This window comes from Triturus cristatus, chromosome 4_2, assembly GCF_964204655.1.
Source record: "Triturus cristatus chromosome 4_2, aTriCri1.1, whole genome shotgun sequence".
Lineage (NCBI taxonomy): Eukaryota > Metazoa > Chordata > Amphibia > Caudata > Salamandridae > Triturus > Triturus cristatus.
The window spans coordinates 340,493,441-340,505,610 of record NC_140586.1 but is presented as its reverse complement, the minus strand read 5'-3'; the positions used below and the strand labels follow the sequence as shown (position 1 = coordinate 340,505,610).

The following is a 12,170-nucleotide window of genomic DNA, read 5'->3' as shown; positions in this document are numbered from 1 at the left end:
CAAATCTATTTAAAAATCAAGTCTCCCAGAGACATCTAACACCTCAATGCCACTCTAACTGAGATCCAAACTTGGTTCAACGCTAACCACTTAAAGCTCAACCCAGATAAAACAGAACTAATCCTATTCTCTCCAAAAAGCCGCCATCGTCCAATCCAAGAGTGGCTCAAGAATCTGGTCGCCCTAAACTGCCCCATCGTCCTATCCGACTCAGTTAAGTCTCTAGGCATCACCCTTGACAAGAACTTATCTATGGAGGCCCACATCAAAAACTCTGCAAAAAGTGCTCTTTTCTCTCTAAAAAACCTCAAGAAATTGAAACCTTTTCTTCCCCATAATGACCTCAAGACAGTAGTCCAATCCCTAGTTCTCTCTAAAATCGACTACGGGAACGCCATCCTAACAGGGACTCCAAAAGCTCACCTAGCCCCTTTGAGGGCAGTGTTGAACATGGCCGCTTGACTCGTTTCCGGAGTAAAAAGATTTGAACACGTCACTCCAGCTCTCAACTCCCTCAAGTGGCTCCCCATGGAAGGGAGGTGTATTTACAAACTGGCCTGCATCACACACAAAACCCTTCACTCTCCGGCCCCTAACTACCTGAACAATAAACTGGTAAGAGCAGGTCAATCCAGAACGCTGAGAAGCTCCAACTCACTCCTTCTTATTCCTCCGAAACTGAAAAAGAAAACTACACAATACCGATCGTTCTCTGGCAACGCTCCCAGGATGTGGAACGCTCTTCCTAGAGTCCTCAGATGCAACCCCCCCTTCTCCTGTTTCAAAAGGGACCTGAAAATCCATCTCCTGACCAACGTCAACTAACCTAGACTTCAATATCCGAGTTTACTCCTCTCTCTTGACATTCAAGGATAGTTGGTGACCGGACTGTGTTAACCACCTTATCTTCCATGCTGTATTTTTTCTATCCCTGGTTTTTGCTTCCTTACTGCCTGCCTACTTTGTAATGCAATTTCTGTCTGTTTTTCTTTACAGTATGTATGTAAAGCACTCTTGATACCTACGGGTCAAGCTAGCGCTATATAAAACTTTTAAAATAAAATGAAATAAATAAAATGCCAACATTTTGGAAGAGGAAAGTGGGAGATTTTTTTTAAATAATCAGGAGAATGTATTCTCCCATAAACTTCTGTTACGGCTTGCATCAGGTCTATTGGCATGTATGGGTCTTACAAGTGTGCAGCTGCAGGATCGGATATCAAAAATGCAAATGTACGTTTTTTCCTTACCTATCAGGAGCACAGAGAAATCGCTATGGCAGGCAGTGAGAGCGTGACAAAAATGGTGTGCACTTGCCTGCAGGTGCAAGTTAGTGACAGTGCATAATTCGAGTCACACAAGAACAGTCCCTGCAGCCTGGAGAGCACCGAGGAATCAGGTTTTTGCATGCAGGAATCCAGAGGTGGGAGATTAGCCTTGAAATGGGTAGTGTCCCGCCTGAATCAGGAGGGTTGGCATGTATGTACTCTCCCATTCAATGTATTAAAGTGCAGGTACGTGTAATGATGAAACAGTCCACCAGGAAGGCTTGTAGTCAATGATTTATTGACGGTATTGTACGATCCATAACACAGCACCAACACTTCTTCCGTTGCTCTCTCTCCCCCTGGAATGCATCTGCATCATCCGATGCATCACTCCATTCCATGACATGGAGAGTCAGGCGCGCAACACCCATTGGGCTCACCGGGCTTCAGCCCCCCCCCCGTCATGTGCGTCAGCCCGGCTGAGACAGCCTCGCGGGCTGGCGTCCGTCTGATTGCAGCCGCACCCGAGTACTTAACAGGTCTTTAAAAGACCTTTTACTCGTTAATGAGGCTTTTGTTGTGTGTTCACCGCTTCTTACAGCCACTCTGCCTATGGCTGGAAGACTTAGCCCCCCGAAATCTTTTTCAGCCCCCCCGAAATCTTTTTCAGCCCCCCCCGAAATTTTGCTCTAGTTGCCCGCCTGTGGAGAGTATTCTAACTACAGATCACAACACAACCCTCCCTTTCAAATTAAAGCAGTGCTATTGCGCGGAGATTCTTTTAAAATTCCCTCGTTGTGTCGGTGCAGGCGAATGGCAGTAGAGAAGCAAAAACAAATCACTGAATGCTAAAACAGAAAAGAGGCCACGTGACCTTCCACGGGTTTGTCACGTGAGGTTCTGTTCCAGTGAAGTCTGCATCAGACCGGTATGCGTCCGTCCAATCAACAACCTCTGGCTGATCCGGCAGCAGTGCGGGCCCGGTACTCGCTGTGAAGGAGTGCGCTGTCAGGCTGCTCTCTAAAGCTCCTCCGCAACAGGCAGTGCGACGCCGGAGCAGGAAGCTCAACGCTGAGACGACAGGTGAGCCAACTATCCGGTACAGAGCCTCTGAACAGGAAGCAGAAATGCAAAACTCAGGATGAGCCTAGGAGCAGGAAGATGTGGTCCGTCGGCTGCGCTGCAGACTGTAGTGCAGGAAACAAGGGTTCGAGCCTCGAGGTCGCGTCCACATCTTGTGATTCTGGGCAAATCACTTGATCTACCCGTGCCTGAATGTGTAAATACGGTGCTCATGTACAGCGCTCCAATACCTTCGGGTCGAGTAGTTCGCGCTATATAAAGATGTAAAATAAAAGTATAGTATTGCCCTGGTTCAGTAAAATTCGTCCCGAGGCGGACAGGAGAAACCAGAAGCAGGCAAATGGTCATTTGAAGCAAAGAATCCAGAAAATGACTTTAATGAACAATAGCCAGTCAATCTGAGCCCAAGAAGCTCGAAAGGAATTACACCTGAAGCTCACAGCCATGCGGGCGACTTCGGAAGTAGGCAATGCAGCACTGAGACAGGAACCCGGCTGTAAAGCATTAAGCCAGACACATATCCAGTCCCTCTGGAATTATGCGGCAGAGTTAAATCAATTATGCGGCAAAAAGCCACATTCTACACCAAAAGTGGCATTTTTTTGTAATATTTTTACTTTAATGACTGTCATTTTTTCACGTTAACACTGTCTGGGCTAAGGTTTCATCTCATTAGTACCAGTTTAAGTTGCAAATACAGTAGTAAGCCACGGAAAGATGACCAGTCAACTTTTGCTTAGGGCCTTCCGTAGCGCGACAACACAGGTCAGTGATATTTTAGTAACTTTAATCTGTTTAAACTAGAAATATTTTTGGGGGTCAAAATCTGCAGATTATGCAGTAAATGATGGATTATGTGGCAAGGTCGGCTAATTCATAATTCTGCTTAAACGAAGCTGCCGCGGAATCGTATAATTCAAGTCACCCTGCACTTAGGTCAAGGACAGATATTTTAGGACTGAGTTGGGCGTCCAAGCCCTGGTACGACCAGGAGCATGCCAGTCCATCAGTGAGACAGACGGGACACTTGGAGATAAACAGTCCTGCACAACTTGCAAGCAACAAGTGAGGCTTGAACAATTGGTTCTGGGTGCAGCAGATTTGGGCCTTGCAACCTTCAGGAGAATAAATGCCACAAACACAGTTGCTGTAGTTTTAGCATGCCCACAAGACCCTGAAAGGGCGTGGAACAGTTTTTTTTATTTACAAACACTCATCCTGGGATGCCAGGGGAGCCAACTTCTACATTTCGAAAGGGGGGAAGGGGTTGAGGTGTGAGCCACGATTTTTGACTTAGATGATCGCTTGAAGTGACATTACCAGAATTGGTGGCACATATAGTTTATATCAAAACCAACAAAAGTGCTCCTTGTGCATCAAATACATCTATTAATTTATTTTGCATTTCATGTTATATCATTCACAAACTGGAGAGAAATATTTTGATTATTCAGTACTTTTAAAGTAGAACAACATTTTAGTGTACAAGTACCCTAGTTATGTCCCCTTTAGGGTGGGACAATTGAACCCAATCACAATTTCCTTCTAAAAGACAGAAATACAAAAAATAACACGTGTTTATATTAAAAATAAAAGATGGAGTTGGGTCCATAGTGATGTGGCTGGCTTTAAGAATGAATTAATATAATCTGCTTCTTAATGGGTAGAAGTGAAATGGTCAGAACTTTTCTCCTTCTTTTTTTTTTTTTTATAATTATAACATTTTAATAACTTATAGGTATAACAGCACGCCAACAGGGTAATCACATTAAAACACGTTTTTAAACAACTATTCACATGACAGTCCTCGCCCCTCCTTCCTCGAAGTTGCAACATTTTTTTTTTTTTTTTTTTTTTTTTTTTTTTTTTTTTAAATTTTTATTGAACAATAATTCGGTTACAAGCACGGGCCTACAACCACCAGGGCCGGCCGCTAGGTACAGAATGAGATATACATGGATCAAGGCTGCAGTCAAGTCCCGGGGCGCAGCCCCGTAGTGGCTCCGGATAGTTCTAGAGGAACAGGAGACTTAAGTCCAACAGACACAAAAACTAAAAGAAAAACAAAAGGCGAGGCATAAGGGCAAACCGTGCGGGTCAGGCTTCCTCCGGGGAACTCCAGTGCAGACCATTAAGCAGCCGGCAAAAGGAAGGAGTACCGGGAGGCTGGGGACGGGGGGGGGGGGGGGGGGGGGGTCAAGGGAGATGAACGTCCATATGTAGTTATTCCAAAAGGTGCCAGGAACCATCAAGGGTCAGGGGGACATGGCGATATCGGTGTCCACCAGGGGGGGCGTATAGATACCCCCGCGATACGCATTCCATTGCCCCCAGATTCTACCCCATGCCCCCGGCTTACCACGGGCCACATACACAGTCTTCTCCCTGAACATACACCAGTCCATATTCTCCTTCCATACTGACACGGTGGGCGGCCGTTGGGCGCCCCAAAGCTGCGCTATATCTCTCTTGGCAATCATGTTCCCCAGGGCCGCCCACCGAGTCTGAGCCGCGCTGTAATCATTGGGCTCCCACACATTCAGGACACAGCGACGCACCTCCGGCAGCAGCACAACCCCAGTGACCTGTCCCATAACCGTATGGACCCGGCGCCAGTAGTCCGCCACCTCGCGGCACTCCCACAGGATATGGAGAAAGGTGGCGCTGAGCCCACAACCCCGCCTACAGAGCCCGTCGTCGGAAAATCCCATCGAGACCAAGCGAGGACCCGTCACATACACCCGGTGAAGAATCTTAAGCTGTACCAACCGGAGACGGGCTGGAATGGCGACCTCCTTGGGGGACGACAGTGCAGACTGCCAGTCCTCGTCGTCCAATTCCACCCCATCCCCCGTCCAAGCCTCCCGGAGGCGCACAAAGAGGTCAGCCCGATGATTAATCAGTTTTTTATAAGTTAAAGAAATAGTACTGTCAGGGACATGTCCGTCAAGTATGCGGTCCTCGAGGGGCGAGGAAACCGGGATCTTGGTCCCCTCCCCAAAGACCGAGAGCAGGGCGTGTCGAACCTGGGCATAGCGGAAGAACTCCCTGTCCGTAAGCTCGTATTCGGCCTGGAGCACCGCGAAAGTCTTAACCGTGCCCTTATGCCACAGGTCTCCCACTTTGCTGATACCAATCGTATCCCACTGGTCAAACCCCTTCGTAGTCCAGAGGCTGCCCAGGCGGTCGGAGGCAAACAAAGGAGTAGCACATGTTAGTCGCTCACTCCAGCCCGTGGCCGCAGTGGCAGCCCTCCAGGTCCGCACCGCAATCTTAGTAGGACCCGTAAGGGTCCGGCCAGCCGAGCGGGAGTAAAGTGCCCTGTTATAGTTCCCGCCGGGAAGCAGGAACTTGTCCATCTCATACGCCGGATTCAAGCCAGGCGCATACGTGGCATGGTTAATGGCCGATAGCTGCGAGGCCCAATAGTACCTGCGAATGTCAGGATGCGCGATGCCCCCGTCGTACCAGGGGAGAGTAAGCTTAGCAAGAGCAATACGCGCCCGCCCGTCCCACACCAGTCTCCTCTGCAGGCTCTCCACCTCCCGAAAGTAGGCCACTGGGATAACGTCGAAGGAGTTCTGGAGTGCATAGAGGAACCTGGGAAGGGACATCATTTTGAACAGCGCGGCCCGACCCAGCGGGGACAGGGGCAGCCTGCACCACCGGGCCGTGTCCTCTCGCAATCGCCGGAGTGGACGCAGGAGATTCTGCTCATAGCGAGCCACCGGGTCCAGCGAAACGTATATCCCCAGGTACTTAAAGCCGCTCAGAGATATTTGGATCGGAAGCCGAGGCGGCAGGAGAGGAGGACCACCAGAGATAGGATAGACGCAGGATTTAGACCAATTGATCGTGAGACCCGAATTGTTCCCAAAGGAAGTCAGAACGTCAAAGAGGACGTTGAGCGACTGCCGCGGTGAGGCGAGATACAGGAGAATATCGTCCGCATACAGCGAGACCCGATCTTCGAAGCCCGGGGCCCACCGGATCCCTCTAAGCGAGGGCTCCCAGCGGAGCCAAGCAGCGAGTGGCTCCAGGGCGAGAGCAAAGAGCAAAGGGGACAACGGGCACCCCTGCCTCGTGCCCCTGCCAAGGGCAAAGGGCCGAGAGACCCGCCCATTCACCACCACCTGAGCCATGGGCCCCGTGTAAAGAAGCTTCACCCAGCCAATAAATCCGTCCCCAAAGCCAAATTTAGCCAAAACAGCCCAGAGGAATGGCCACTCGATGGTGTCAAAAGCCATCGTGGCATCCAAAGAAACCAGCACGGCCGGTTCGGAGAGGAGCTCCGCCCTGGCCAGGGCGCCATGAAGACGCCGCAAGTTAAGAGCGGTGTTGCGGTGCGGGATGAAGCCGCATTGGTCCGGATGAATAAGATCGCACACGACGCTCAACAAACGATTGGCAAGGACTTTCGCCAGGATTTTAGGCTCTGCATTTAGCAGTGAAATAGGCCGGTAAGAAGTACAGCGGTCTCGCGGCTTGCCCTCCTTGGGGATCACGACTATCGTGGCCAAACGCTGGTCAGCCGGAAGGGAACCCGCCGCAAGAGACTCACGGAACATGCGACTGAGGAAGGGCGCAAGCTTATCAGGGCGCAATTTATATAGCTCAATGGGCAGACCGTTGGGACCCATAGCCTTGCCCGAGCGAAGGGAGCGGATCGCGGTCGCTATTTCATCCGCCGACAAGGGGGCGTCCAGCCGCTCACGGTCCTCAACGGACAGGCCGGGCAAGGCAATATCCCTCAGTAGAAGGCGAGAGTCGTCCTCATCTCTGTCAGTCACTGGGGAGTACACAGCCCGGAGGTGGTCGGCGAAACATTCCACAATCTCATCCGGCTCAGTCACACACACACCATCCGCAGCACGCAACTCCGGGACCACACGATTCACTCTCTCTCCTTTTTGTCCAGCCACGCAATCAACTTTCCCGCCTTGTCCCCGGCGTCGTACAGTCGACCCTGCTGCTCCCTATACATAGTTTTGGCCGCGTCAGTGACCAGGGACCTATATTCAAACTGTTTCAGGCTAAGGGCATGGAGCCCGTCCGGAGTGACATTCGCCTCCAAGGCCGACTCCAGCCCCGAGATGTCAGTCTCCAGCCTCACCACTGCCTCACTCTTAACCCTCTTAGCCACCACTATCTGGGAGAGGGCGTGTCCGCGGATCACGGTTTTAAAGGCTTCCCACAGGGACATTGCAGACGACACCGACCCCTCGTTATCAAGGAAGTATTGGTCCATAGCCTTAACCAGGCTGTCGCGAGTCGTAGGGTCTCGCAGATACCATGGGTTAATGGGAGCGATCCGCCCTGCAGACCGCGACCCGGTGTCAAAAAGAAGCCACAGCGGAGAATGGTCGGAGATACCCCGTGCCAGGTGCCTGACCTCTCTAATCCGACCAGTCTGCGCCGCGGGCATAAGGAAGTAGTCTAACCTAGAGAGACTCCCATGCGCCCCCGAGTGAAAGTTGAACTGACATTTGGGTCGGATGCATTAATCTCCAGCTATCCACCAGGCCGAAGGTCTCCAACATCCCACCCAGCCATGCCTGGGCAGCGGGGAGGGTCCTTGGTGGGTGACGATCCAGTTCACCCGAAACCACAGAATTAAAGTCCCCGCCCATGAGCAGGAGGCTGTCCGGTAGGTCAAGCAGCATTCGACCCAAGTCAGTGAAGGTGGAGTTCTGGAGGCCCGGGGGGACGTAGACTGAAACCAGGGTAAGGGGCTGCCCCTCCCACCTCCCAATCAAACACACATAGCGCCCTCTGTCATCCGAGACTATCTTAGTGATCTCCACCGGAAGGGAGGTTCGGAGGAGAATGCCCACCCCCCTGGAACCAGTTGTGAAACCAGAATGGGCTACGAGGCGATATCCCCCCCTGTTCATTGCATGACAAACATTACCAACCAGATGCGTCTCCTGGAGAAACACCACATCAGGAGTCAAGCGACGCAAATATTGCAGCACTACACCCCGCTTGATACGGTCCCCCAACCCATTGACGTTCCATGACATAAGCCTCAACCCGTCCCCCCCCATCCCCTCCAATAGATCAAGGGTCCCCCAGCCTGCAGCACAGTTCCCAGATGTGGACAAAAATCAATACCTCGCCCTGTAAACAAAAAACACACAACAAAACAACCCCTCCTCCCCCCCCCAACCCCACCCCAAGTCCAACTCCCCCCACCCTGCACCCCTGCGGGCCAAAAAACCCCCCCAACTTGCAGTGTGCCTGTCGCCCCACTAACCCCATTCTACGAAAAGACCCCGGAGGAGGAAAGGGACCCGTCCCCGCCCGCCCCCCTCACAGGTCCTGGTGAAACACAATATACAAAAGAAGTAAGACCCAACTGAACAGTGCAAAACGGCAAAATCAAGGACCAAAAGTCATTCTAAAGGGGACCCATCACCTGCGGTGCCCGCAGAGGGTCCGGGACGGCCACCTCCGTCCGGCAGCGAGTCCAGCCAGTCACTTGCGGTCACAGGAGAGTCAAAAAAGGCTGTCCGATCCCCATGTTCCACTCGGAGTTTTGCAGGGTAGAGCATCGAATACTTTAGGCCCAGCTCGCGGAGACGACGCTTCACCCCTTGGAATCCCATCCGCTGTTTCTGGACCAGTTGCGTGAAGTCCGGGTAAAAATTGATGGTCGAGTTCTCGTGACGAACCGGGCCGTGGGTCCGTGAGGCCTGCAGAATAGCGTCGCGGTCCCTGTAGTGGAATAGTTTGGCCACGATAGGCCTCGGGGGGGCCCCCGGCCGTGGCCGACCGCCCGGAACTCGATGGGCCCGCTCCACGGCAAAGAACTTACTTAGGCCAGCCGGGGACAACTGTTGCAGGATAAGTTCCTCGACCACGAGGTCAACCGGGCGGCCGTCGGAGGACTCCGGTACACCTATGACGCGGATGTTGTTGCGTCGGGCCCGTCCCTCGAAGTCCTCAAGCCGCCCGGCCATATGATCGTTGACCACCCTGATGTCTCCAAGCGCGGCCCGCAGATCCGACACCTCCGCACCGAGGGTGGAGGTCCGTGTATCGAGGGCCTGGACCCTCTCGTTAGTTTTGGAGAGGTCGGCCCGGATCAGGGTGACATCAATCGCGACGGTGTCGATCTTACGGGCCAGGGCCTCGTATTGCGTGGCGATGGTTTCCCTGATGCCAGCAATGGCGCCCATAATGTCCTGCAGGGAAAGTTCCGTAGAGACGTTCGTGCCTCCCCCTGCAGCGTCCGGGGGGAGGCCAGCAGCGCCAGGGGACCCTCTGCCCTGGGTGTAGCGGTCCATGTTGTTGCTCTGGACCGCTCCCCCGCGGAGGGAGGCCTTGGTCTTGCGCCCCTCGGGACCCCCTTTGCCCCCCATGTGAACACGGTCACTCAAGGGGACCTCCAATCAAGAGGTGTAAGGGCACCAGCAAGAAGACCTCAAAATGTCGGTATAGGGGGTCCGAGGCGATAGGCACTCTAGTGGCAGGTGGAGGAAAACCTCGTACAGAGGCCCAGGAAGCACCTCGCCACCCCGAGCGCACCCGCCAGCTGGTCTCCTGAAGTCCAAAACCGAAACCGAAAGTGGTGGATCGGCAACTGGCACCGCGCTGAAGCCGCTGTTGTTCAATTGCAGCCCGGCCCCACGGGTCACCTTCACCCCGGTCACCTCCGTCGGGTGGGTCCCAAAAGTTCCGACGACGACAACTCAGGATTCCCAGGTCCGAGTTGATTTTTGAAAAGAGATATGTGCTCAGCTGGTCTTCATCTCCCAGATTCCATAAACCACATCAGGATATTCTCAGGATAAATTCCGAGGAGCAGAAAGGGTCCGGGGAGCCCTGTGCTCACGCGACCATCTTGGATGCGCGCTAGGCTCCTCCCCACTTTTCTCCTTCTTAATGGGTAGAAGTGGAATGGTCCGAACTTTTGTAGGTTTGAATATTGTAGTTATTTTGCGCCACTTCTGTGTGGCACGGGATCTGCACTAAAGAAATAAACCCAACCTTTTCCCTCCTTGTTTACTTGCCACACCCTACTTCCCCCTTTACTTGAACAGAAATGCAAAACAAGAGCGTTTGGAGACTTTACAAATGTTTCATTGTAGATTTTTGTTGTTAATCCCTTTTTGTTTCTATTCATGAGGCCGGTTCTTAATGTCTGCATATAGTAGTTTCATACCTTGACAATTTGGACCTGCCTTCCAGACTCTGGATACTCCCTAGCATGAGCACCAGTGACCTATTTAATTCTACGATGATTCAGGGAAGTTATGGGTCTGAATGTATGAAGAACATGATGTAATGCATTTCTGTTTAACGGTACCCCACCAACTCTCTAGTTGAAAAACATTCTTTTGAGATTTTTTATTTTATTTAAAATGCTCAGGAAGGTGACCCATCTCATTTAGATGAGGTTATTTAAGTCTCGGGGCGGTGAGAGAGAAAATATATTGTGTGGCAGGGCAGTCGTGGGTATTTGATTTACAGAGTGAAGGTCTGAGCATGGGTGATGGCATGCACAAACGGTAAGGAGGTGAGGTGCAGTGTGAAATGCTGTGAAAGGATTTGAACAATTTTGAGAGCAATTCTGTGAGAAAGTGCCATCTTTCTTGCATGGTATGCCCCCACTTTTTGCTAAATTGCTGAATGTACTTCGATTGAGTGTACCCTGGGTTCCTGCCAATCGGGTGCCCAGGGCCTATGTTCCTTCCTTAAACCACACAAACCCCAAATTGGCAAACCCTAGCCACATGTCCGCCCCTAGTAAATGGTACCCAGGGCCTTGTGACCAGGGAAGGCCTCTAAGGGCTGCAGCACTCATTGTGCCACCCTCAGAGGCCCTGTACCCTTACACACACACACTGCCCTTGCAGGCTGAGTGTCTGGGTGCAGGACAAAACAAAGAGTCGACATGGCACACATCACTGTGTACCATGCCCATCACCTACACTGCCAAGGCATATGTCAGCCACCCCTCTAGCTGGGTGCATTACGCCTATGGTGTGGGCACAGGAGCAGGAGCCCTGTGCCCCTACAGTACCCAGGTCCATTCCTGGGCACTGTAAGTGCAGTGCTGTCATTTAAGAATACATGGTGCTGAGAGCTTGTCAAACACGAGCTCCACAGCACCATATTGGCAACACTGAAGCCTGGGAAGTTTGGTATCAAACTTCTCAGCACATTGAACCCACACTGATGCCAGTGTAGGATTTAATGTACTAAGCACCCCAGAGGGCATCTTAGAAGATGCCCCCTTACAGCTAACTTGCAATCCACGTCTGCTCTGAGGCTGCCCAGGCTGCCACACAGCAGACACGTTGCTGGACCCCTGGGTGGGAGAGCCCCTGCTCTCCCGGGCCTGCAACAATGCACATCCTGGGTGAGGTGAGAAATCTCCTCCCCCAGGATGAGCAAAGGGAAGCTTCAAAGGCATGCCGCCAGTTGGAGTTTCCCCAGGCCACTGCAACCCCCCCACTCTGGCGGGAAGCTTGGCCGGAAACCCCATACAAGGACAGGGGATGTGCCAGCCTGCCCACCCCACCCCTCAGGTGGGGGAGGCGAGGTGAAGCACATCTCCGGGCTCTCGCCATCTTGAAGATGGGGAGCCCTGCCCAATCAGGATCAGGCTACTGCCCCCCTCCCACAGGAGAGAGGCAGGATAGGGGGTGTACCCACCCCAGGACAAGGACCCATTGGTCCCTGGCCTTCACCTACCTGTAACGCCCCTAAATCTAGTATTTAGGGGCCCCCTGAACCTTCCTTCCTCAGATTCCAGATAGAAAAACGACAAGAAGAGCAAGAAGAACAAAGACCTGCCCTGCAGCTGCTAAA

The 12,170-nt window shown here is 52.3% G+C and overlaps 1 protein-coding gene across 1 annotated transcript in view; it reads left to right on the top strand.

The window, feature by feature from the left end:
• Positions 1-2,149: 2,149 nt before the first annotated feature.
• Positions 2,150-12,170, top strand: part of NPL (N-acetylneuraminate pyruvate lyase) — a 137,515-nt gene continuing 127,494 nt past the window's right edge. The window contains exon 1 of the mRNA XM_085601736.1: positions 2,150-2,351. The gene's annotated coding sequence lies outside the window, so the exon portion shown is untranslated. The remainder of the gene's footprint in view (positions 2,352-12,170) is intronic.